Source organism: Mesoplodon mirus (genome assembly GCF_964341445.2).
Source record: "Mesoplodon mirus genome assembly, chromosome: 5".
In the NCBI taxonomy this organism is placed as follows: domain Eukaryota; kingdom Metazoa; phylum Chordata; class Mammalia; order Artiodactyla; family Ziphiidae; genus Mesoplodon; species Mesoplodon mirus.
This window is the reverse complement of record NC_138980.1, coordinates 58,650,482-58,674,833: the sequence shown is the minus strand read 5'-3', so window position 1 is coordinate 58,674,833 and position 24,352 is coordinate 58,650,482. Positions and strand designations below refer to the sequence as shown.

Genomic DNA, 24,352 nt, shown 5'->3' with positions numbered 1-24,352 from the left:
AAGGAAGGCCCTGCTTGTCCTGGAGCCGGGAGGAGCAGGGAGGCTGGCTTCGGGCTGGTGGGTGGGTGGGTGGATGTGGGCAGGCAGCGAGCAGTTTGATAAACAAATCATCAGGAAGCCACCTTTGGGTCTGGAGATTGTGAAATATCCTGCTGTTGTGTACAGGCAGCCCCAGGGGCACAGGACTGATTTTTTCACACACCTGCAGGCTCTTTAGCCATCATGAGAATGAGAGAAAAGAGACAAGCCCTTTGGCCAAGGTCTCTAACATCCCAGAAGCAGCAACTGCTTTGCAGAGCCAGCATCAGACATCTTGCTGCTGGGCTGAGCCTCAGCTGCTGAGAAATGCAGTAAGAAATACGAGGCCCAATCCCCTTCTCCTCAATATAGTCCCTTTGACCATGGGCACCTGCTGGGGCGGGTGGCATGGGTGCCACCTGGAAGGAGGTTGGGGTTCAAGTCCCCCCTCCTGCCTCCCGGCCAGCTTTGCTTGTCTGGCTTATTTCGCAGCAGTTGGGGTTGTTAAACCAGAGAACCCCTAAGAACATTCACTTCCCTGGGTCTATGAGTTTGCCATCTCCTCTCTGGATTCCCAATTGCTCATCTGTGAAATGAGAAGGGTTGAATTAGAGGTCCTTCTAATCTAAGAATCTGCAAGTTTCTTCTAAAAAAGCTAGAGCTGAGAAGCAAGGCCGTACAAATCAGTACCTTCTGAGGCTGTGCCCAGACCAAACCCAGTTTCCTCACCCTCCCTCCATTTCAAGGCTTATGGCATGGAAGGGGGGAAAACAAAGCGAAAGCCAGGGAGATGGAAATGAAATATATTTATTTACTATGTGTTTGTATGACTCATCTCTCTGCTGTCTTCCTTTGTGTATTACATAGCTATGCTAAGCAAGCAAGTGTAGCCGGACTCCCTCTGCCTCTTACAGCCCAAGAATTTTGCCTCTTGATTTTGACAATTTGGAACAGGGCCGCAGCTTCACACCAGGCTCAGGAAAAGAGCAAAATTAGGTAGAACTGATCACCTAATGGGCCACGTATTTGCATCTGTGTGCTCTCAGACAAGTAAGGATGTGAACTGCCTGTCCGCTTCTCACTGTCTCTAGGGGAAAAAATGTTTTTATGGGAGTCCTTTCTCACTAAACGACAGAAGAGAAAGATGGCTCATTTATTTTTCAAGGAACTAAGAAATAAGGTAACAAGCAACAGACCCTGCCCTTTTCTCTCTTTGGAATCATAAGGAACTCTCGTCCCATTAGCAACACTGAGTATTCCTGAAAGAAGGAAACAGATTTTACTTGTTTTTAATTTTCAAATAACAACCAATAGAATTGAATACTGCAGAAGAGGACTAACAAAAATGCCATTCCAGCCTCATATACTTTTTCTAAGTGGGGAGAGTGTGTTTATTTTATGGGAGTAGTGGAAAATAAACAGTGACTTGGACACTCTTGGGGGCCCCTGAGGTTCCCTAAGAGGAAGTGCTTCTCTAAAGGGCTGCCTGGGGGCACACTGGAGAAACTCCCGCTCAGGCTTAGAGCTGGGCTTCATCATCATTGAGGTTCCTTCCCACCCTGGGAGTCTGCAAAAGGAGAGGGTAGAAATCAGACATTGCAGGAGTGAAGGAGTGACAGGGTCATAAGGTCACAGGGACAGAACTTTGGCATGAGGTCCTTGGGGTGACCTGATGTAAGCAAAAATGCTCTCCCCTTTAGGATGTGAAATTCTCAACTCAATCCTCATGCCTGAAATTGAACCTAAGAGAAACTGTTACTCAGCTTTTCTTTCACTTCCACTTATTGAGTCCTCACTCTTTACCAGCCACTGGGCTATGCATTTCACCTGCACCATCCTCCCAGCCTCTCACATCTAACCAGTGAGATGGGCATTATTGCTCCAGTTTTACAGGTGAAACCTTTTAGCTAATGTTCAATAACTTCTTCAAGTCATGCAGCTAATTGTTGGATTTTGAAACGTACTTAGATGCATAACATTTTCGACAGTGTGTGCCATGCCTAACCAACAGTTCAGATGTCACCATTGAGGTGGGGGCAAAGCATGCGCTTCTTATTACATTGCTAATCACTTCATCTGGAGAAGAGGCGCCTCGGCTACAGTCTTACAGCTCATAAGAGTTGATGTAGCTCGGGCCCTGCAATCAGGTGGGCCCAGGTTCTAGTTCCCTTATTTTCACTTATTAACTGTGTGTTCCTCAGCATGGTTGTCTCATCTGCAAAATGGGAATGATGGGACCTACCTCAGAGTGGAATGGAGATAATTGTTCATGTGTCGTGTGAAGTTCAGAGAGTGGTAACCGGGACATAGCTGGCATCATGTCAGCGATGGTGGCCAGGCTGTCATTGTCACTGCAGTAGTCATTGTGGTTCTTGTCATTGTTGACTTCATGAAATTAGCGAGCAGGTCACTCAACCTCTCGGATGTCACATCTGTGTCATAAATTGAAAGGAATGTGGAAGTGTGATCTTGAGGATTAAACAGGATTATGAGAGATTGCTTTGTAAGTATATGTAATTTTTTAAAAATTATTTATTATTATTATTTTTGGCTGCGCTGGGTCTTTGCTGCCGTGCGCGGGCTCTCTCTAGTTGCGGCGAGCGGGGGCCACTCCTCGTTGTGGTGCACGGGCTTCTCATTGCAGTGGCTTCTCTTGTTGCAGAGCATGGGCTCTAGGTGCGTGGGCTTTCAGTAGTTGTGGCTCGCGGGCTCTAGAGCACAGGCTCAGTAGTTGTGGCACACGGGCTTAGTTGCTCCGTGGCATGTGGGATCTTCCTGGACCAGGGCTCGAACCTGTGTCCCTTGCATTGGCAGGCGGATTCTTAACCACTGCGCCACCAGGGAAGCCCCTGTGATTTTTTTTTTATTCATAAGAAACACGTCTCAGATGGCAAAAACAGGGGAGTGCCCAGTCAGTGACTCCTCAGAGTACATTTTAGTTTCATCAGAATTCTTTCTTCTGAATTCTAGCTGAGCTTTAGCACACCACAAAGCAGGGCTGTGAGAGAAATGGGTAATTTTGGAGATGTAGAGTGGGATGGTGGTCTAGACCTGGCAGAATGCAACAGGTGGGCTCCAGCCCTCTGAGCCAGTAAGGAAAAGGGGAGGAGGGCTCCTTGCAGAGAGAACAAGACACCAAAGGCATGAGCAGGACACCCAGGGCTAGTCCTGAGATGGTACCTCCCCTGGGCCAAGGGCTTCAGGGAAAACAGAGTCATCATTTGTACCTTGGCCTCTGTGGGGTGGGTCTACTGTCCAACCTTTCCTTCCCCCTGCACACCCACCCTAATTCCAGGGATCTGTTATTTGACTCCCAACCTGCTGAGGCAGCCTCCTAACTGGTCTCCCTTCACCTACTCCAGCCCCCTTCAGTCTCCTCATCCACCCTCCGCATCACACTTGGCTTAAAATGCAGATCCCGTTGCTCTTAAGATGCGAGAGGAAACCCCTCAGCAAGGCCTGGAGGGTCCCCTGTGGCCCAGCCTGCTCACAGCCCAACCTCATCCACATGTGCCTCTACATTCTCCATGTTCCTGTCATGTTTGCCTCCTTCCATTCTCTCCTGGAAAGTTCCCTGCCACCAGCACCAGCCCCTCTGCCCACCACCCCTGTTCACCCAGGATGGCCCCTCCTTACCTTCCCAGCCCCAGTCCAGCTAACAGTCCCTGATGATGTTCTCCTCTGTGCACCTTGGCCCTGTTCCTTCAGAGCTTTGTCTGTGTCATCACACTCTCACCCCTGGGTCTCATTTTCCTGAACCTACAGAGCAAGAAAAGAGCTGACCCCAGACCCCTTGTTCTCACATAATCCCCAGAGCCATGAGGGCCTCACCACCTAATGTGCATTTTCTTAGGCAACAGTAAGTCTTTGGTTATTCCCTGTCAGTGTCTCCCATTCCCTGTTGGCCCAGGAGTTCCCAAGACCTGGGAATCAAAGCCAGGGGAGACTGAGTTGACCCCAGAGCGTCAGAGGCCCTGAGCACCAGAGTCAATTCTGTGTGTCGTAAAATGCTGTGCTTTGCTTGGGTTGGAACTCCCAGAGCTCCTGAAGGCTGTGGCTTTCCTAGGCACAGAGCCAGCGCTGGCTCATCCTTGAGGTTGGAGAGCATCCTGCATACCATGTACAGTGGTACCAAGAGCCATTCTCCCTCATTTCATTGGCTTCTTCTGATGGCCCCTTCCTTGGTTGTTATCATGGATTGGCATGCCAACAAGTTACTTTTTTGGAGTAGACTTTGTTTTGTTGAAGAGAGCATTAAGGGGTCATATAACTCTCACAAAGATGTCATGGGATAGCAGACAGCACACTGGGGCAGTAAAAGCCCAAGCTTTGGGGTATGGATTCCTGAGTTCAAATTTAAGATCTGTCATGTAGTCTCTCTATAATCTTGGACAGGATAGATCATGTCTCAACCTGAATTCTTATCATTATAAAATGTTGACAGTAGTGCCAGTCGGGTTGTTGTGAGGATTAAGTGAAATAACATGAGAAACTCAGTGGTGGTGGGTCTCAGGGAATGAAGTTGAATCTTAAGTTGAGTTGGCCATTGAGTAGAACAAAGTTCTGAAATGATGGTGTCATAAGAGCCAAACCCTCTAGTTGAAAATTAGCCTGTTTTGCTGGTATTGTGGCCAGCGCTGGGTTCTGTACACAAGAGAGCCATGGCTTTCAGGAAGCCTTCAGGAAGATGATTAACCTGGTATTGTATATGGCATGAGTCTAAAAGGGCAAGGCAGGAAGTTAGATCCTAGATGAGAGACAATTAGCCTAGTTCAGAAAAGGTCTGATGGCCAGGATTTGGGTGGCTGTAAGAATAGAAATAAGGGGAAAGATGCTTTAGAAGATAAAGTCTGCATGGCCTTGTACCTGATCGAGTTATAGGGTGCAAGAGAAGAGGGGTCTGTCTTAGGGTCCTGGCAGGGAACAGATGTGCAATTTGAGGGGAGTTCAACAGGAGGAGTCTTTGCAAGTGTGTGAGAAGGGTGCAGAGAAACAGACAAGGAGAAGCCAGGATGGCCCAAGACTGGGAGGCTAGTAACAGCGACCCATTACCACTCTTACCATACCTGCCCCCAGACCTAAAAAGGAAAAAAAAAAAAAAAAAGGAAGCCAGAGACCCAGTAAGCTGTAGGGGAGGGACTGCCTGGTAGGAGCTGTGGCCTCTGGCTCCTGGAAGGCAGCCAGCTCATGGCAGCACCCCAAGGAAGGAACCAGGGGAATAAATATCCTGACCTCTCTCTCCTTCCTCCCTTGGATTTCCTACGGTACCCGATCCAACCAGGAGTCAGAGGGCAAGGAGGGCTCTGGCTTGAGGGGCCCAGCGTGGTCAGCCTCCCAGGGTAGAGAGGGAGCAGAGTGGGTCTGGGGAGGCAAGGGATTTCAGCATTGAAGACACCAGCACAAGGAGCACGATGACCTTCCTCTGCTAATGTCATTGCCCAGGTCAGGAACTCTAAGAATTCCTAGAGGAAAGGATCCATTGTAAACACAAACACAGGAGGATACTCTCTAAAGAAATTCTAAATTTGCAAAACGGATGAAATAGAGCTGATTGTATACTTCATAAGAATAGTGATTTTTTTTTAAACAGTGCTTCCCAAATGAATGGAGCACTTGTTGACAAATGACCACTTAAGGCTAAGGGATGGTTTTAGAGGAATAATATAAGGAACAATGTTAAAACAGTCCAAAATGAGTATAACACATCTCTGCAAATCACAATGTGATTTCAAGTGTACTTGCATTGCATAAAGGAAGTGATATCAGTTCTGAACGCCAACACTCCTATCTGGCAAAAGCTTTATCTGGCGGAGATAACATCTGGTGTCGTGAATGTCAACAACTGGCTAATACCTGGCATTAGCCAGATACCATTGTAAAGAACAGAAAACAACCAGAAGTGTGTGAGTACCTCTTACTTGTTGGGTGTTTCGCCAGTTAAATTGTTTTTAAAGGGTGCAGCTGGGTTCACCTTCCAGCCCTGCCCTTTCCTTGCTGTGTGTGCTTGGGCAAGTCACTTACCTTCTCTGTACCTCTGATCCTCATCTCGAATGATAATCACAGCGGGTGTAGTAATAGTGCCTCTCTCACAAAGTTCTTATAAATAATAAATAAGTTGAGTTGTGAATTGCTTAAAATGGTGCCTGGCATATAGCAAATGTTTATAAAATGAATAAAAACAGTGTATATTAGTTTGCTAGAGCCGCCGTAACACAAAAGTACTACAAACTGGGTGGCTTAAATGACAGAAATGTATTGTCTCACAGTTCTGGAGCTGAAAGTCCAAAATCAAAGTGTCAGCAGGGTTGGTTCCTTCTGAGGGCCATGAGGAAAGGATCTGCTCCAGGCCCCTCTCCTTGGTTGTGGGTGGCCATCTTCCGTCTGTTGTCTCTTCACACTCGTTTTCTGTCTGTGCATATCTCTGTGTCCAGATTTCCCCTTTCGATAAGGACACCAGTCTTACTGGATGAGGGCCCACCCTAATGACATCATTTTAACTTGATTACCTCTGTAAAGACCACATATCCAAATAAGGTCACATTCTGGAGTACTAGGGCTTAGGACATCTCTATACAAATTTGAGGGGACACAATTAAATCCCTAACATAGTGTTTGTTAAGTAAATGACTCCTCAAGGAAAATATTTCCCTGTGGATCAGCTTTCCTGAATACCGGCCACTCCCCAGGGCTACTGTAGGATGCTGATAGTTGGTTATCTACCTAGTCTTGATGTTTAAACCCTCATTTTACCAGCTCTGACCAGCAGAGATGGAGCCTGCCCCTGAGAACTTGAAGGGGAGTGTTCACACATAGGAGGTGCCCAGAAAAGAGGACCGTGCTGACTCAGTATTCCACAGTCAGTCTGTCTGCAGAAAACACACTCCCCACCTTACCCCTATTCTGGTCCTTATGCACAACTGTAGCATTTCAACAGTGAAATGGAATTTACAGTCGTGGTAGTGTTTTTCAATCTACCTACTTCCTGGGAACGTCCAACATGGATAATAAGAATTGGATTGTTCATTTGTTCACTCAACAAATATTTACTGACCACCAGCTCTGTGCCAAGCATGTTGCTGGAGACACAGCAGTAAATATATCAGGCATGGTCCTTGCTTTCGTGGATCATACAGGTCCGGCACAATGGGCCAGCTGGTGGCCAGCATGATGAGACGTGTTTTATTTGCCCTACACTAGCTTTTCAGTGAGTTTGAATTATTTGCAAACACTCAGAAGTCAAAATTGGGATTTCTAGCTTCTCTTTAAAAACAGTTGAAAGACCTTGCATCCCTGCCTCTACGTTCCTACATGACAGACAACAGTAAGTAGAATTGCCTGCCTTCAGGGGGGCATGTACTGGTCTCTAGAGAGCCACAGTTGCCACCACTTCCTATTACATTGCACAAGGACAGCTTAATATTTTTCTGTTACCTTGCCACTGTAGGCATTTGAATTTATTTTGAATTGAAGTATAATTGATTTACAATATTGTGTTAATTTCAGGTATACAGCAAAGTGATTCGTGTATATTTTTTTTCTATTTTTTTTCCATTATAAGTTATTATAAGATATTGAGTATGGTTCCCTGTGCTATATAGTAAATCCTTATTGTTTATCTATTTTATATATGGGCATTTGAATTTTTTAACCCTAATCTAGTAGATGATCCATATAACATCAAACACAGATCTGAGGAAACTGCAGCATATCTGCTCATCATAGGAGACAGTCCTGTCTGGAGTTAGCAATTGATTAACAATGCCATGCCGTAAAGTACTCTTGAAGTGAGCAAAATCCTGCTTCGTGTCCTTATTTCCCCAGCTGACCCATTCCCAGAGGGTGAGATCATATCCTGTTGGATATAGTTGGGCAAACAATGTCCTACCCCCATCTCCTAGAGGTCAGTTTCACTTCCAAGGGAATCTGTTAGTAGGGGGTGGGACATAGACCAAAGGAAAGCAGTTCTGGATAACTGGTCCCAGCTCTGGGTACCTTTTCCAGAGCTGGTACCCTGGGAGGCTGGAGTGTTCCAGAGATTGTTGTGACATATGGGACATGCCTGCTCCAGTGGAGGACATCTAGTCAATAGCATGAGCTCTATATCAGTAAGGTCAATTTATACACCCCCCCAGCTAAGGGATAATTACTGAAAGGTCACACATTGACCCTAAATGGCTACTCAAGACCTCTCCTCTGTTATGATGGGGGTCTCCTGCGTGAGAAAGAAAGGTGAGAAATTGGATAATGCTAACATAATTTCTTCACTTGAGAGAAGATTTTTCTTCATTTCTTTGGAAGAAATCAGCATAGCAAATCATTCATAGAAGGCAAAGCATAGTGCCTCATACATTGTCAGTGCTCAAAAGATACTTGATGAATCCATTCATTTAAAAAAACGCACTCTTTTTCTTTATGAAGATCTCTCTTAGTTTCATTTTTATGACCATTTGCTAAGTTGCCCACCTGGATATTCCAAGACACTTCAAATTCAAACTAAAATTTAATAAACTTATTCTTTTTAAAAGAAAAAAAAACCTTCTTCTACTCTGTGGTCCCAGTTGATTGCTAGAAACTCCATCTACCCAGGAACATAAGTTAGTAGTCAGAAGGTAGCCCTCATCTGCATTTCCCTTTCCTTCACTCTCCTGTGTTCAGTCTGTGTCCACATCTGGTCATTCCTTCCTCCCAAACATGACCTGAACTCTTCCTTCCTCAACTGCCATCACTTCCCAGTGTCTACGGCACCAGCCATTGGAGTAAATGGTTGGGGGAGAGCTGAGTCGCTCTCAGGTTCAGTTGGAGGCATCAGAGCCATGTGGGCTGCCAAACAGTGTGATTCCATGCTGCAGGGGCAGGAGGCGGTCATAGCACTGCTCTGCAGAACCCTGATTAGGCTGTCTCTGAGCAGTGCGTTCAGGGCGGAGCATGCCTAGGAACTGTGGGAGGACTTGAAACACGCTGGGGAGAGGGCCCTGAAGGAGCAGTAGGGAGTTAGCCCCACACTCTGGTTTTGTGTCCCCAAGAGAGTATGGATGATCCTTTGACGATTTCACACAATGCTACTGGGTTGTGCCCTGCACCCCAGAAGTCGTAGCCTCTTTTCTGAGGGCACCGCCCTCCAGACAGAAGGTCCAGACAGGCTCCACTTTGCTGTCCTATTGCCCCCTGTGCTGTGGTTACTGCTGTGTGCTCATGCCACAGGCCCACCCCCTCTTTTGGCAGAATTCCACTCTCTACTGCACGTATCATTTCAAAAGCTTTTTCCTCGCATCTGCTTAATTTTGTGCAAAGCACAGGTCTTTCTCCATGGGCTGTTATCTCTTGTCCTCGCCAGCACCAGCGGGGCCAATGAAAGGACTGCTTTGCAATAGTCTAATGATACAGTTGGTCTATTTTAAGCACCTGAAGCGCACTCTACCGAGTGCCAATCTTCCCACAGCAAGCTGCTCTCAGCGTGCAGGGGCAGGGCCAGCCCGAGGTCTGTTCCTGCTTTTTGAAATCTGGAGAAAGAGCCCAGGGATCCAGACCCTGCCCATCCAAGGATGATCTAAGGCAACTGTATAATTAGATATTTCCACACTCAGCATGAGATGTTCTACAAGGAGAATTGCCTGTGATTATAGGGCGTAGGAACCTCAAGTGACCATAAATTCCTCTTTCAAAGGGCAGAGACAGAGCCTGGGTCCTTTACATGTAGGGAGAAGGGACCTGGGAGGCAGCATTTCAGAAACAAAGAGAAGCCCAAGCCCCGTCAGAGATGCCTTAGCCTCACACCCATTTTTTTCTCCTCCTCCTAATCAAGAGACATTCTTTTCCAATTACAGCCTATTTGAGTGCAATTGTTTACAAATAGTATTTATTTAATCCTTACAACAATCCTGCATGGCCCTTCCCTGCCCTGTCTCTAAGGATGTTCCCCCTCTGTGTTGCTGGCTTTCACCATCCTTCACAGAACTCACCACAGTCGGTAACTGTTTTAGCCATTAGCTTATTTTCTTCATTTCTGTCTCTTTCCCCTTTTGGACTATAAGCCACATGATGGCTCTGTGACAGGCCTGCTTTGTTCACTGCTGAGTCCTCCAAACTCATTACAGCACTTGGCACAAAGTGATGACTGCCAGTGACAGTTCATGTTTGTTGAGCATTAACTGTGTGCCAGGCGCAGTGCTAAGCTCTTCATAGACATGAATGCACTTAACCTTCATGGAAGTTCTGTGAGGTAGATGCTAATAACATCCTCATTTTACAGAGGTGCAAACCGAGGCTCAGAAAAGAGGTCGCTGGCCCTAAATCTCATATTTAATAAGTAAGGAAGCCTTGAATGAATATGTGAATGGATGAATTTCACATGGAATATTTAATACTCCCATTTTGCATAAAAGGGAAATGAGGTTCAAAGTACTGTCTCCTGGCCTTGGTCACACGAGCTGGGAGGTGGTGGGGCAGGTGTTTGAAACCATGTCGAGCTGACTCCGAGGATCTTTTCCCTCCTTCCTGCTTCCTCCTTTTCACCGTCTTTCCCCATTTTACTGTGACGAGAGTCACGGGGGGAATGTATGGGTTAGGGTGGCTGGTCTTGTTTCCTGTTGGATGTCCCAGCACTGCTCCCCTGTTCACTAGGGCAATGACACAAATCCCTGCTCTGTGCATGGCGATGTGCCAGGCGCTGTGGGATCGGAGATGCATAGGACAGAGAGTGTGACCTCAGGCGGCCTCCTTCCAGCATCACCCAGGGGCAGACACGAGCATGTGTGGCCAAAATATGGCGAAACCCTCTTGGGTGCTGAGAGGGAAGGACAGAGTGAAGAGGGAGACAGGCCAAATTCACCGGGAAGACCTGGGGAATACTTTGTGGTGAAGGTAGCACTCAGTCTAGACCTTGAGAGGTAGCTTGGAAGCGGACGAAGGGCATTCCTTATGGGCTCATCCATCCGTTCTCCCAGACAAGCTTTCACAATCGCTTGTTATACAACTTGTGCATCCCCGGCCCCTGGCTTGTTGGGGGGAGGGCGAAATAAACAGATACAGAGAGTTTCGGGAAAGGTCAGAAAGTCCGGTTGTCTGTAATCTATGGCGTATGAGGAGGTGGCCAGTGAGGAAATAAGGCTGGGGAGCTGGGGAGGATCAGATCTCTGAGAGTTTTACACGCCAGGCCGGGGAGTATTTGTTACAGTCTGTGGCCAGTGAGGAGCCATGAGAGGTTTTGAGCTGAGCAGTGACACCCCCACCGCCGCCCCCCCTCCCACCGCCACCGAGCTGTGCATTATTTAGGAAGATCTCCATGGCAACATGCACCTGATGGATGGGAGAGCCCAGAGGCAGTAGAGGCAGGCTAAGCACGGTGGAGCAGGTGTGAGTGGATGAGAGGGGAAGGCGTGGGGGGCAGAGAGGATGAGCTGGCAGTGGTTCCCCCAGCCACACTCTGCATTGCTGTCAGCGTTACTGCTCTTGTACTCGCAAGTGGACCTGTTATCTGATTCTGATTGCTGGGACTGTGCGAACTGATACTTTGAAAACTGGGTTACTGACCAAATCGAGACGCCTTAGATAGTGTATTTGATAAGCATTTGAGCTGTGGAGTCAGACTGCCTGGGTTCAAATTCCAGCTCAAACACCGACTAGCTGTGCAGCCTTCAGTGGCTTGCTTTACTCCCTACCCTCACACACAGCTTCAGCTTCCTCTCAAGAAGGGAGTAATAGGAGAGGGCTGAGTAAGGGAATGGGTGTTAGATGCTTAGCACACATGCAATAATGATTAACAGCAGTAAAGTAGTGAAATACATTTGAATGTGTTGGGAAAAAACCCCTTTCTTCTTTCTTTTTTTTTTAAAAATGGTAGTATCTTTTTTATATATATATATATATATATATATATATATATATATATATATATATATATTTATTTATTTATTTATGGTTGTGTTGGGTCTTCACTGCAGTGCACAGGCTTCTCATTGCGGTGCCTTCTCTTGTTGTGGAGCGCGGGCTCTAGGCGTGCGGGCTTCAGTAGTTGTGGCACGTCACCTCAGCAGTTGTAGTGCATGGGCTCTAGAGCGCAGGCTCAGCAGTTGTGGCGCACGGGCTTAGTTGCTCCTTGGCATGTGGGATCTTCCCAGACAGGGCTCGAACCCGTGTCCTCTGCATTGGCAGGCGGATTCTTAACCACTGCCCAACTAGGGAAGTCCCGGAAAACCCCTTTCAATATACAAATTAATCAACACATGGTATGGTTAGGACCAGTCACCTCTTGATCTTTCCATTGGAAAGGGGAGCAGAGGTATGTACTGATAACCCAGGACTTTTATTTAGCTAACATTTAAGGAGGGCTTTATTATATGTCAAACTATATTCTAAACTTTCCACGAATTGTCTCTTTTGATCCAGGCATGAGTCAGCAGTGAAATTAATGTTGTAGAGGACAGTCCTACTTGAATAGGGAGCATGTATTGGCAGACTTTTTCTGTAAAGGGCCAGGTTGTAAATATTTTGGGCTTTGTGGGCCATACGGTCTCTGAGGCATGAAAGCAGCCCATGACAATATGTGGTCAAATGGATGAGGTGACATCCGATCACAATTTATTTCCAAAAATAAAGGTGGAGGGGGATTTAACCTGTGGGCCAGTTTGCCGACCCTTATGCTAGATGACCTCTAAGACCTCTTCCAACATTAGAATTCCAATCTAAAATGATGATACAGAAATGCCTAATCTCTTACTTAGTTCATCTTTGTAACTATAAAGGAAGTTTACTTCAAATATGGTAAAGATTACACTGGAAAGATAGACCCAGAAAGGACTGTAGAAGGCCTTCTCCATTCCCTGTGTGCCTTCATTTTCTGCACAGCCCATAATTCACACTCTGGTATTACATGACTCATGTGACCACTAAATGCCAGTCTGCAGAGGCTGCCCTGAGGTCTGTTGAGTAGACAGCTCTTGATATTTAGGCCAGAGGCTCTCCACTTGGGAAAAGACATAAAAGGCAATATTCCATGCCAGTGCCTCAGTGTCCAAAGCAAAGTCTCCTCCTACTTTGCTCCCCATTCACATTTCCTATTCTAAGCCCACGTTCCCTTTTAATGAAGTATTGATACAATAGCCAGATTGTCTGTCCAACATGTTTTATCATCTCTCCATCTGATTCCTTGCAAGAACTTCCCCCCAACTCCATGTAATAGTGCAAATGAGCTGTCAGTTATGGTGTTCTGCCCCTACGCCAGGGGGCGGCACATGACCTAGACTAGCAAGTCAGAGTATCCCATCTACCTGTGCCTCAAGGATTTGTTCATCAATGGACATTAGACCCAAGAGAGGCCAACCATAGTATCCCCTGGAATTGGATAGGGAGATACTGGGAGGAAGTATTCATTCCATTGACATTGCTGAGCTGAGGAGATGAGGCTCTGGAGGTTCTGGTGGCCATTCCTGTCCAACATGTGGGAAGAAGCTGTCTGAAAAATAGAAGACGTCATAGCTCTGACCATATAGTAAAGCCTCAGAGTCCAACCAGATCTGAAGGCAGAGGCTACCCACCCCACCCTACCCGTAGACCTCCTAGTTGCAAGAACCAACAGGTTCCCTGTTTTGCTTAACCTAGTTTCAGTGGGTTTCTGTAAATTACAATGGAAAGGATCCTAACTAAGGCACTTGCTGTTGTTGTTATTTTACCCTTTTTCCCATTGGCAATTACCTCATATAATTACCCTCATTTATCAAAATCCTAGCCATTTTTAGGCCAGAAGCTTCCTCTCATCCACTCCTGAAGTGGTTTTATTCCCTCTTCTGAAGTCCATGGCCCTTGTTTTATTTATTTATTTTTTTAAAAATAGGATTCTTGTCTGTGTCTCTATTTTTTTTATTTTTATTTTTTGGCCATGCCATGTGGCATGTGGCATCTTAGTTCCCCGTCCAGGGATTGAACCCGCACCCTCTGCAGTGGAAGCATGGAGTCTTAACCACTGGACCTCCAGTCCTGTTTTAAAACATTCTTATGGGGGCCTCCCTGGTGGCGCAGTGGTTGAGGGTCCGCCTGCCGATGCAGGGGATACGGGTTCGTGCCCCGGTCTGGGAGGATCCCATATGCCGCGGAGCGGCTGGGCCCGTGGGCCATGGCCGCTGGGCCTGCGCATCCGGAGCCTGTGCTCCGCAACGGGAGAGGCCACAGCAGTGAGAGGCCCGCATACCGCAAAAAAAAAAAAAAAAAAAAAACATTCTTATGGTTATGGGTCATTTGCTGTAACTCAGCATGGTTTATTCACGTGCATTTCCTAGCACCCCTCTTAGATTATGAGCTCCTTGAGGACAGGAGCCATGTGTCCACAGGGAATAGTGCATTTGCTCCACAACTGCAAGCAATAGACCACTGGGGAATCAGAGCATTATTGCTGGAGCTTACAAATCCATGTGTGCACCAAGCCACAAATGCATAATATTCTGTCAAATGCACGCGTATAAGAAAAATCAATATGGCAAAATAACTATTACTTTAAAATAATGCTAATGTAGTGAGGCTAACTAATATATACATATATATATATATTTTTTGGCTGCGTCGGGTCTTTTAGTTGCGGCATGCAGGATCTTCCTCGCAACGTGGGGGCTCTTCACTGTGGCACGCAGGCTTCTCTCTAGTTGTGGCGCGTGGGTTTTCTCTCTCTAGTTTAGGTGCACGGGCTCAGTAGTTGCGGCGCGCAGACTTAGTTGCCCCACAGCAGGTGGGATCTTAGTTCCCCAACCAGGGATCGAACCTGCTTCCCCTGCATTGCAGGACGGATTCTTTACCACTGGACCACCAGGGAAGTCCCTAACTAATATTTTTGACAATAAAAAGTCCTCAAATGATCTGAATGTGATTACATGGAGGAAACAAATGTAAAATTCTTGAACTTTACACTTAAGATTTATACACTTTATGCAAGTTATGCCACAATAAAAAGTAAAAAATAGGAATGTCCTCGGCGGCCCAGTGGTTAAGACTTCACCTTCCAATGCAGGGGGTGTGGGTTCGATCCCTGGTCGGGGAGCTAAGATCCCACATGCCTCGTGGCCAAAAAACCAAAACATAAAACAGAAGCAATATTATAGCAAATTCAGTAAAGACTTTTTTTAAAAAGTAAAATATAAAATAAAAATAAAGCCATCCTTATACTTGACAAGCCTGTCCATCACTAGTCAATACACAAAACTTAATTTGAGATAGATCATAGACCTTCATAAACTAAAAGTTAAAACGATACAGCTTCTAGAAGAGAATATAGGAGAATATCTTATGACTTTGAGGTAGGCGGTGACTTCTTAGAACACTAAGAGCAGCAAAAATGGCGAGAAATTGTAGCAGATACTTACAAATGGATGCTCAGCATCACTAGTCATCAGAGAAAAGCAAATTAAAGCCACCTCTTTCCACCCACCAAAAGGGCTTAAATTCCTCATACATTATTGGTAGGAATGTAAAATGGTACAACTTCGGAAAACTGTTAGGCAGTTTCAAAAAAACTCAACACACACCTAATTAAGATCCAGCAACTCCATCCCAAGGTATTTATCCGTGAGAGATGAAAACATAAATCTGCAAAAAGATTTGTGCAGGAATGTTCCTGGAAGCTTAATTCATAATATCCCAAAGCTGGGAACAACCCAAATGTTCATTTATGGACAAATGGATAAGCATTCCACTCAGCAAAAAAAACACAAACCAACTATTGATACATGCCACAGCATGAATGAATCTCAAAAGCATGCTGAGTAAAAGAAGCCAGAAAAAAAGAGCACATACTGTATGATTCTATTATCAGAAGTTCAAGAACAGGCAAAACTAATCTATATGGGTGGAAATCATAACAGAGCTTGCCTCTGGTTGGGGGATGGAATGATTGATTGCAAAAGGTTATAGCAGATTATCTCCATATTATGGAAATGTGCCCTGTCTTGGCTGAGATGTTGTTTACATGGGTTTATATATTTGTCAAAACTTTTTGTATTTAAGAGTTATATATTTAATTATTTGTAAATTATACCCAATTATATGTATATGAAACCCTTTTAAAGATTCCTAGGCTTAGATACAGAAGAACTGACTCCTAATCTCAGCTCTCCTACTAGCTCTGTGACATCTGCTAATATCCTCATCAGTTCAGTGGGTCTATCCTATTATCTTTGCTTACCTCAAAGGACTATTTCAACTATTATCACACCTGGGAAAGTGCTTGGTGAACTTCCAGGCATTGTACATTTCAAGAGCTTCCTCTTCAACTGATTTTGTGCAGGTGTCTTCCTGGCCCTGATGTTGCAGCTACACTGGCCTCCTTGAACTCACCAGGTACTTTCCAGCCTTAGGACCCTTGTACATGCTATTTCTCCACCTGCATTGTTCTTGCCCCTGGTCTTCCATGGCTGGATTCCTTGCCTCCTTGCAGTCTCAGCTGAAATAGTTTACCTTCAGATTGTCTCTTCCCAAGCCTTATTCATTTCCTTCTTTCTTGTCACACTTTGGAATTATCTGTTTAGTTGCTTACTGTGTATCTTTCCTGTGGAATTGGAAAGCCCCAAAGGAGAAGAAACATGCTTGTTTTATTCACCAGCATGTCCCCAGTTGTTGGCACATAGAAATTACCCAGTAAATATTGCCCAATAAATAACTATACCAATGAAGATGGTATAAGCATTAGCAAATGAACTTTGTAATCTGTTAGTGCTGACGCAGGACTTTCTGCTTGGAGCAAGGTCTTCCTGGGCCTTGGTGGGTGTCAGGGAAGTGACACCAGGATAATGCTAGTATCACTGTAGCATGCTCACTAAGGAAAAGCTTTTTGCGTCAGGGGACTCAAGGAAATCTTAGGACATCTTGTCCTTAGGAAGGCTAGGACACTTTCTATTTATGGGTCTGCTTTGTGGTCCCTCTGCTGGATTGTGACCTGGGGGTTCTGCATTTATCTCCAGGTTGAGAAGAGTCTGAAGCACAAGCAGGCTAACTATCATGTAGCCATTGTCCTCCATCTCCAGGGCCCTACGCATCCCGTGCCCAGCACAGGGCCCAAGAGTAGGTGGAATGAATGCCTGTGTCCACATCCATCCTCCTCTTTGGCACTTTTCAGACCTCTGGCCCATCTTGTGGCCTTTTAGCCCTAATTGCTTTCCTCTCTCTCCTTCTAATAATCAGATCACCTTTTGGGGGTTTCTGGATGTGAAAGCCATTGCCCTCATTGAGGCTGTTTCTTTCCTGAGAGTCAGCCCCAAGTCCAGGGCACCTGGGCATCACCCTCAGCTGATCTGCCCATGAGAGCTCTCTGAAACCCTCTGTTTTACCACTGGAATGTTTGCTGACCTGGATTATTTTGGCTTCTGTGACATCATTCTGTGCTATGGAGAAATGCTTATTAGCCAGTAGCAAAGTCCACTTGAGGGTATGAACTTAGAGAATGCTCTGGTGAAAATCTAAGGGGCTTTGAAATAGGAGAGAAGTCTAACCCTTCCTCCCACCCACTTCCTCCACAGCCAAAATTCTGCCTTGCTGTCCCCCCTGCAATCTGTATTCTTTTCCACAGATAATATCAATAAGCCTTTTATGTGAGTGGGATTTGGGGCTTCTGTGTTTCTCATCTGAAAATCTATCCTGTGCCAGTGAGTTTGGGCCTCTGGCCCACATGTTAATTATTGTACCAGGGTTCCTAGAGTTGACTGGGGACAGAATGCCTCTTTGGCTAGAAGAGAGGTATTTTGGTAGATTTTTTTTTTTTTGAGGCATTAATCTAGGTTAGAAAGGCTGTGAGAGTAAAAATGCATGTATTCTCCATTGATGTTTGTTCCTTCTTGTTTGAGCTCCACACTTAGCTGGGGTTTGGGAATCAAATGTTGGTGAATCTTTGGGGATTTCTTGAACTTACATTGGCAATAGTCATGTTTTGCTGCCATTAGTGTCAAGAAATTAAAAAAAACAGTATTTTGGGATGCAGAGTGGTGAAAAGGGAGTCCAGTGGTGTGTGTCTGTGCATGCGTGTGTGCAAGTGTAGAAAAGAAAACTCGCTGAACTAGCTGTCCTAAGGCCTGGGTTGGAGTCTGGGACAGTCTCAATTCCCTGAGCCTCAGTTTGCTCATCTATAAAATAGGTGGAGTGATTTTGCCTCACCTGACTCATGTTTTGTGATAATCAAATAAGGCAGTGAATGAGAAAACCTTTGAATTATCTTCTGTTTTGCTAGTTATTAAATAGATGCCTTCTCCCTTGGCTGTTCTTTGAAAGAGAAGCCAGCAAATATTTGAATTGTTTTTTCTTATAACTTTTGATTGTTGACTATGTTTGTTTTAGTCATTAAAATTTAATACAGTTGTGCACAGAAATTGAGCAGAAGGCAAATCCAGCTTTATTTGGGTTATAGGTCAATGGGGCAAGGTAAAAAGTGTCCGTTCATTGTGAGTCTAATGTCCTTGCGTACAACTGTCCTCATTTCAAATATTCCATCCCGTCGTTAGGCCATGCATCCAACCATGCGTTTCCGTATCTCATTCAGAAAGTGTGGTCTCTATAATTAAATGATGATAAAAAGAGACACAGGACAGTGACCATAGGATAGAAGCTTTGCTCTTCTCTTTGTGTCTGGAAGGGCAGTGAGCAAGCCAGACCAGAAAGAAAGAACCCTTTCATCATGCCCATCAGAGCAGGTGACTCGTTTTGGCCGACAGGCCCAGAATGTCATCCTTCAGCTCCTTTTACAATTCCCAGATGAATGGTGCCCATCACAGGATTCGCCCATGCCTAGTTTGGGAAGGACACCCTCGTAAATCTCGGTATGCCTCACTGTTTACTACTCCCCTCACTCAACACTGAAAATCTTTTAACAGTTTTCAGCTGTTTTTTTTAAATTGAATTATAGTTGATTTACAATATTGTGTTACTATCAGGTGTACACCAAAGGTATATATATATATTTTCAGATTATTTTTAATTATAGGTTATTACAAGATATTGAATATAGTTCCCTGGGCTATACAGCAAATCCTTGTTGCTTCTGTATAGCCCAGGGAACAGTATTTTATGTACAGTATCTGTTTGTATCTGTTAATCCCATACTCCTAATTTATCCCTCCCACCCACCCCCCATCCCTCTCCCCTTTGGTAACCATAAATTTGTTTTCTATGTCTGTGAGTCTGTTTCTGTTTTGTATATAGATTCATTTGTATTATTTTTTAGATTCCACCTGTAAGCGATATCATGTAATGTTTGTCTTTCTCTGTCTGACTTCACTTAGTATGATATTCTTTAGGTTCGTCCATGTTGTTGCAAATGGCAGTATTTCATTCCTTTTTTGTGGATGAGTAACATTCCATTGTATATATATATATACACACACCACATCTTCTTAATCCAATTTCTGTTGATGGGCACTTGGGTTGTTTCCATGTCTTGGGTATTGTAAATAGTGCTTTTAGGCTGTTCTTTAGACAGTTTCTACCAGTGACCAGCCTGACAGAGGCAGTGGGGCAAGAGCAGTAAGAACTGAAAGCCGTCTGCCTCAAGATGCATCTTTCAGGACCTGTAACACATCTGCACGTGGAAGCACCTCTGTCATGTCTGTTTTGGAGTGGGAGTCTCCCAGTGTTGAGAGGGAGCAGGGTGTATTAGAAGGAAAAGAAAGAAAACCAGGTGACTGTCATCTACTGCCGGAGGGGAGGAGGGTCTGAAAAGAGATGGGGGAGGCTGGCAGGGACCAGGCCATGCAGGCCCTTGTCGACCATGGCAAGGAGTCTGGCTTTATCCCAAGGGCAAAGTGAAGCCATTAAATGCTGTTAAATGCCACTGAAGTGGTGAGCACTTCAGCACTTCAGGGGTAAGCATCATCGGATTTGCATTTTGAAAGTATCACTATGGGGACTGTGTGGAGAAATGAGTGGGGAAAAGAGGCCAGTTAGGACCTGAGGGGATTCTCCAGGCTGGAGATAATAGGGCCCAAACTAGGAGTAGATGGACAGGGTACCTTCTACTCCTGGGGCATTGCATGATCTTGATTCCCTGGCAACTTTTATACCCTTTGTGCTATTTAAAATAATGATTTGGAGTCTATATTAGTTTTCTCAAGTTGCCATAACAATCTATCACACATGAGTGGCTTAAGCAACAGAAATTTATTTAATGATAGTTCTGGAGACTAGAAGTCTGAGATCTAGGTGTCAGTAGGGTTGGTTTCTTCTGAGACATCTCTCCTTGGCTTGTAGATGGCTGGCTTCTCCCTGTATCTTCACATGGTCTTCCCTCTGTGTGTGTCTGTATCATCTTCTCTTATTTTTTTTCTCTTTTAATGACAACTTTATTGAGATACAATTCACATAACGTAAAAGTCATCCTCTTAAAATACACAATTCAATGGTTTTTAGTATATTCACAGAGTTGTGCAACCTCATCTTCCTGTCTTATGAGGACACTAGTCACATTGGATTAGAGCTCACCCTAATGACCTCATTTTAATTTAATAACCTCTTTAAAGACCCTGCCTCCAAATACAGTCTGATTCCCAACATACATTTTATTCTTGGTTTTCCTATAAAGGGTATTTTAGAGAACCTTTAGCATTTCTATTTTTTTCCTTTTTTTAAAAAATATTTATTTATTTATTTGGCCATGTTGGGTCTTAGTTGCAGCATGTGGGATCTTTGCTTTGGCGTGCAGGCTTTCTAGTTGTGCTGCGCAGCCTAGTTGTGGAGTGTGGGCTCAGTAGTTGTGGCGCGGGCTTAGTTGCCCCTTGGCATGTGGGATCTTAGTTCCCCAACCAGGGATCGAACCCACATCCCCTGCATTGGGAGGCGGATTCTTAACCTCTGGACCACCAAGGAAGTCCCATTTAGAATTTCTATTATTTGTCATTGTCCACCCCCACTTCACCCCCCCTTAGACACACACACGCCTAGAACTGCAATATGTATAGGAAAAGTTGCATAACCATTTAATGGATTTCATTTGGGTTTTGGTCTTACACCAGAATATTGAACTTGACAGTGTTGTGAATTCTATTACAGCATGGTTTAGCCACAGGAATTTCCTTTACTGGTTACTGGTTATTTCTTGGGAACAAGTCTGCTGCATTTGTCTTCCTTGTGGGCTCCAGAAATTCCTGTTGTAGGAAACAGCTGTCAGGTTCATCCTAGCCAAAAACTTAACCCCTCAACTCATCCCATGGGTGTGTCTAAATGTTTGTGGCATGCCCACAGTATACTTCAGGGTTTATGAACATCAACAGCATCCCTCCTCAAGTACAATCTGCTAGAGAAATAAGGCAAGCACAAAAGTAACAATATTATAGGGTAGACTGTGCTTTAGGTGAATGGTTCTCAAAATGTCACCAAACCAGCAGCATGAGCATCACTTGGGAACTTGTTGGAGATGCAAATTCTCAGCCCCAACCCTGGCTCTCCTGAATCAGAAACTTTGGTGGTGGGGTCCAGCAATCTGTGTTTTGACAAGACATCCAGGGATTCTGATGCGTGCTCAAGTTTGAGAACCACTGCTTAGTCATAAGAAGTACATGCCATGAGGTTTTAAATAAGAGAGCTCATATTGGGAGGGAGGATGAGGGGAGAATCTGGAAATCTTCCTAAAAGTATGTTGCATATGAGATAGGCCTTGAGGAGTGGGCTGGATTTTGATATTTATATGTAGTTGAACGTATTTACTACAGTTGCCATCTGTGTGTTTATATATTTCTTTTACAAAAGTAATTAACAGCCTGGACTCTAACTTGAAAGATCTGCTAGCTGTCCCTTACGTGCATTTTAACTGGCTCACTATGAATTGAGGCTTCCACCAACATATGTTCAGTTATACAACTGGTAATTATGATGGGAGACATTTTGTTGGAGGAAACTTTCCATTCCAAACATAGCTTGACTTAGAGTCTACCTTTAAATCTTTAAGACAAACTCAGGCCAAAGCATCCTTGAACCTCATGGTGAGTAGGGATGTTTAAGATCATCTAGTCTAATAACCCAGCCAAATAACCTGTGAGCTGGCCTTGAAATATGGGTGGCATCAGGACATTCAGCATAGACACACACTAATTCTACTAGCCCACTGAATGATCCTGTAGCAGGGGTCGGCAAACTATGGCTCAAAGGTCAATTCTGGCCCACTGCCTATCTTTGTAAATAAAGTTTCATTGGAACACAGCCATGCCCGTTCATTTACATATTGTCTAAGGCTGCTTTTACACTATCGTAGTGCAAAATTTTGATCCCTCCTTAAGACTTTGTATTTGTAAGAAGTCTTAAGATCACAAGTGACTAAAACCCGGGTCAAACTAGCTCCAGTGGCTCCTGGGCCTTTGAAATCAAGGGAAGGTCTGGGTGGAATAGCTGCTCTTGGGATCCAAGTGGACTGTCTTCTCTAGTCCACGCTGCCCTGGTCATGTCTACCGCACAGCTTGCTGCTGAGCTCTCTCCCTGCTCCCTTGGCCTAGTTAGCTCTTTCGCCTTCACTGCCCATTTCCATTTCATTCTACCCACTCTGCTGAGTTCAGGTCTTTTTTCTGGTGCAGTGGATCCTGCAGCCATAGCATTGAGCACTAGACTTGGCAGCAGAAGTCCTGTGTTCTGGTCCTGACTGTGCTATTGAATACAAAAACGTGAAATAAGATGTCAAGACACACTGAAAATCAAAAAGCCCTCAATAAATTATATGGGATTTCTTTTATTCTCTTAGTATCAAAGCATTTTTAAGCTGGGAGAAGCACTAAAGTTTATCTTATCCCGGTGGCCTGGGTGACAAAATGATCCATACATGTGTTTTACTTGACTCACTTACTGTTCTTCTTTATTTTTTTTTCCAGCATTTGAGCCAAGCTATAAAAACTGAGAGATTTTAGTTTAAAATCTAGATTTCTGGTTCCCCTGAGCTCATGTCCCCACATGGCAGGAGTCAGTCAAAAATGAGTAGGCACCATGCCTCTTTGGCCACCTCTCCCCCCACCCTTCATCTTACTCCAGTCCACTCACTCATTTATATGACCTCCTACCCTCTGAAGCTCCCTAATTTAATATGGTTATTCATCTGATTCTCAAAGATCTGATTCCTCTCTGTAAAGCCACAGCCTCAGCCAGCTTCCACGTGTAGGAGGCTCACTATCTAGAAAAGCAGCTCATTTCATCTCTGAGCAGCTCTGACTGTTGGGTAAGTTTTCCCTCCTCAGCATCCCAAAATAGGTTGGGATGACTTGCCCTAAGTCTCCCAGTGTGTTAGAGGATTAGAAGCGAAGGTCTCAGGATGGCTCACTAAGCTAATGGTCTTTTTATCCCACCTCATGGAGGTATGTTCTTTCTCACCTTCCTTACCTACTCACTAACCCCCAGTCCATTTTAGGGGTGGAGTGGTACAAACAAAACTGTCATTCAACATCAAGTTAATTTTTGACTGAAACATTTGCCTTTATAAATATTCTAAAGAACAGGAAGTGGCAAACTTTTCCTGGAAAGGGCCAGATAGTGAGTATCTTAGGCTTTGTAGGTCCTTCGGGCTCTATTGTAACTATCAATTCTGCCATCTTAGTGCGAAAGTAGCCATAGACAATACATACATGAATGGACATGGCTGTGTTCGAATAAAACTTTATTTACAAAGACAAGCAGTGGACCAGAATTGATTCTCTAGCCATAGTTTGTCCACTGTAGCTATAGACAGGGCCAGCAGAAGAGGTGTGTGCCTCTGCTGGTGTCCTGATACCTCCCATCTTGTAAGGGCCAATTCAGATGTGCCATTTCCAAGTAGCTTGCCCTGATTCCTCTGCAGGAAGTTATCTCTGTAGCATTAGGATACCTACAGTACAGTAGTTTTCAAACATGTTTCAGGGACCCCTGAGAGTCCTGGGGGCCCTCTGAGTGGTCCACAGGATCAACATCATTTTTGTAACAATTCTAAGAAGTGTTTTGCTTTTTTTACTCTCAATCTCTCATGAGGGTACAGTTGAGTTTTCCAGAGGTGATGTATGATGAAGTCACCACTGACAGCTAATGGAATGTATACTTCTGCTTTTTTGTTTTAAAAAATTCTCAGATATGACTCTAATATGATAAATATCAATAGATGTAAATCACCTAAACAAAAGCTCTTTGAGGTTCACAATAATATTTTAGGTGTGTATAGGAGTCCTGACACCAAAAAGTTTCTGACCTGCTGCCATTGTGGTTTTCTTATACTACAAAACAGTTATCTTGAAATATGGATTATTCAGATAGTCTTTACAAGAATGTAATTTTCTAGTAGGCAGGACCTATACTAACCATTGTGTTTCATGATTGCATATGAATTTGCACAGAGTAAGTTCATTTGTTTTAAAGGTGTTTATTGTACATATGC

At 44.6% G+C, this 24,352-nt stretch overlaps 1 protein-coding gene across 1 annotated transcript in view; it reads left to right on the top strand.

The window, feature by feature from the left end:
- Window positions 1-24,352, top strand: part of ABLIM3 (actin binding LIM protein family member 3) — a 156,020-nt gene that overhangs the window by 1,197 nt on the left and 130,471 nt on the right. The gene's annotated exons all lie outside the window — the stretch shown is intronic.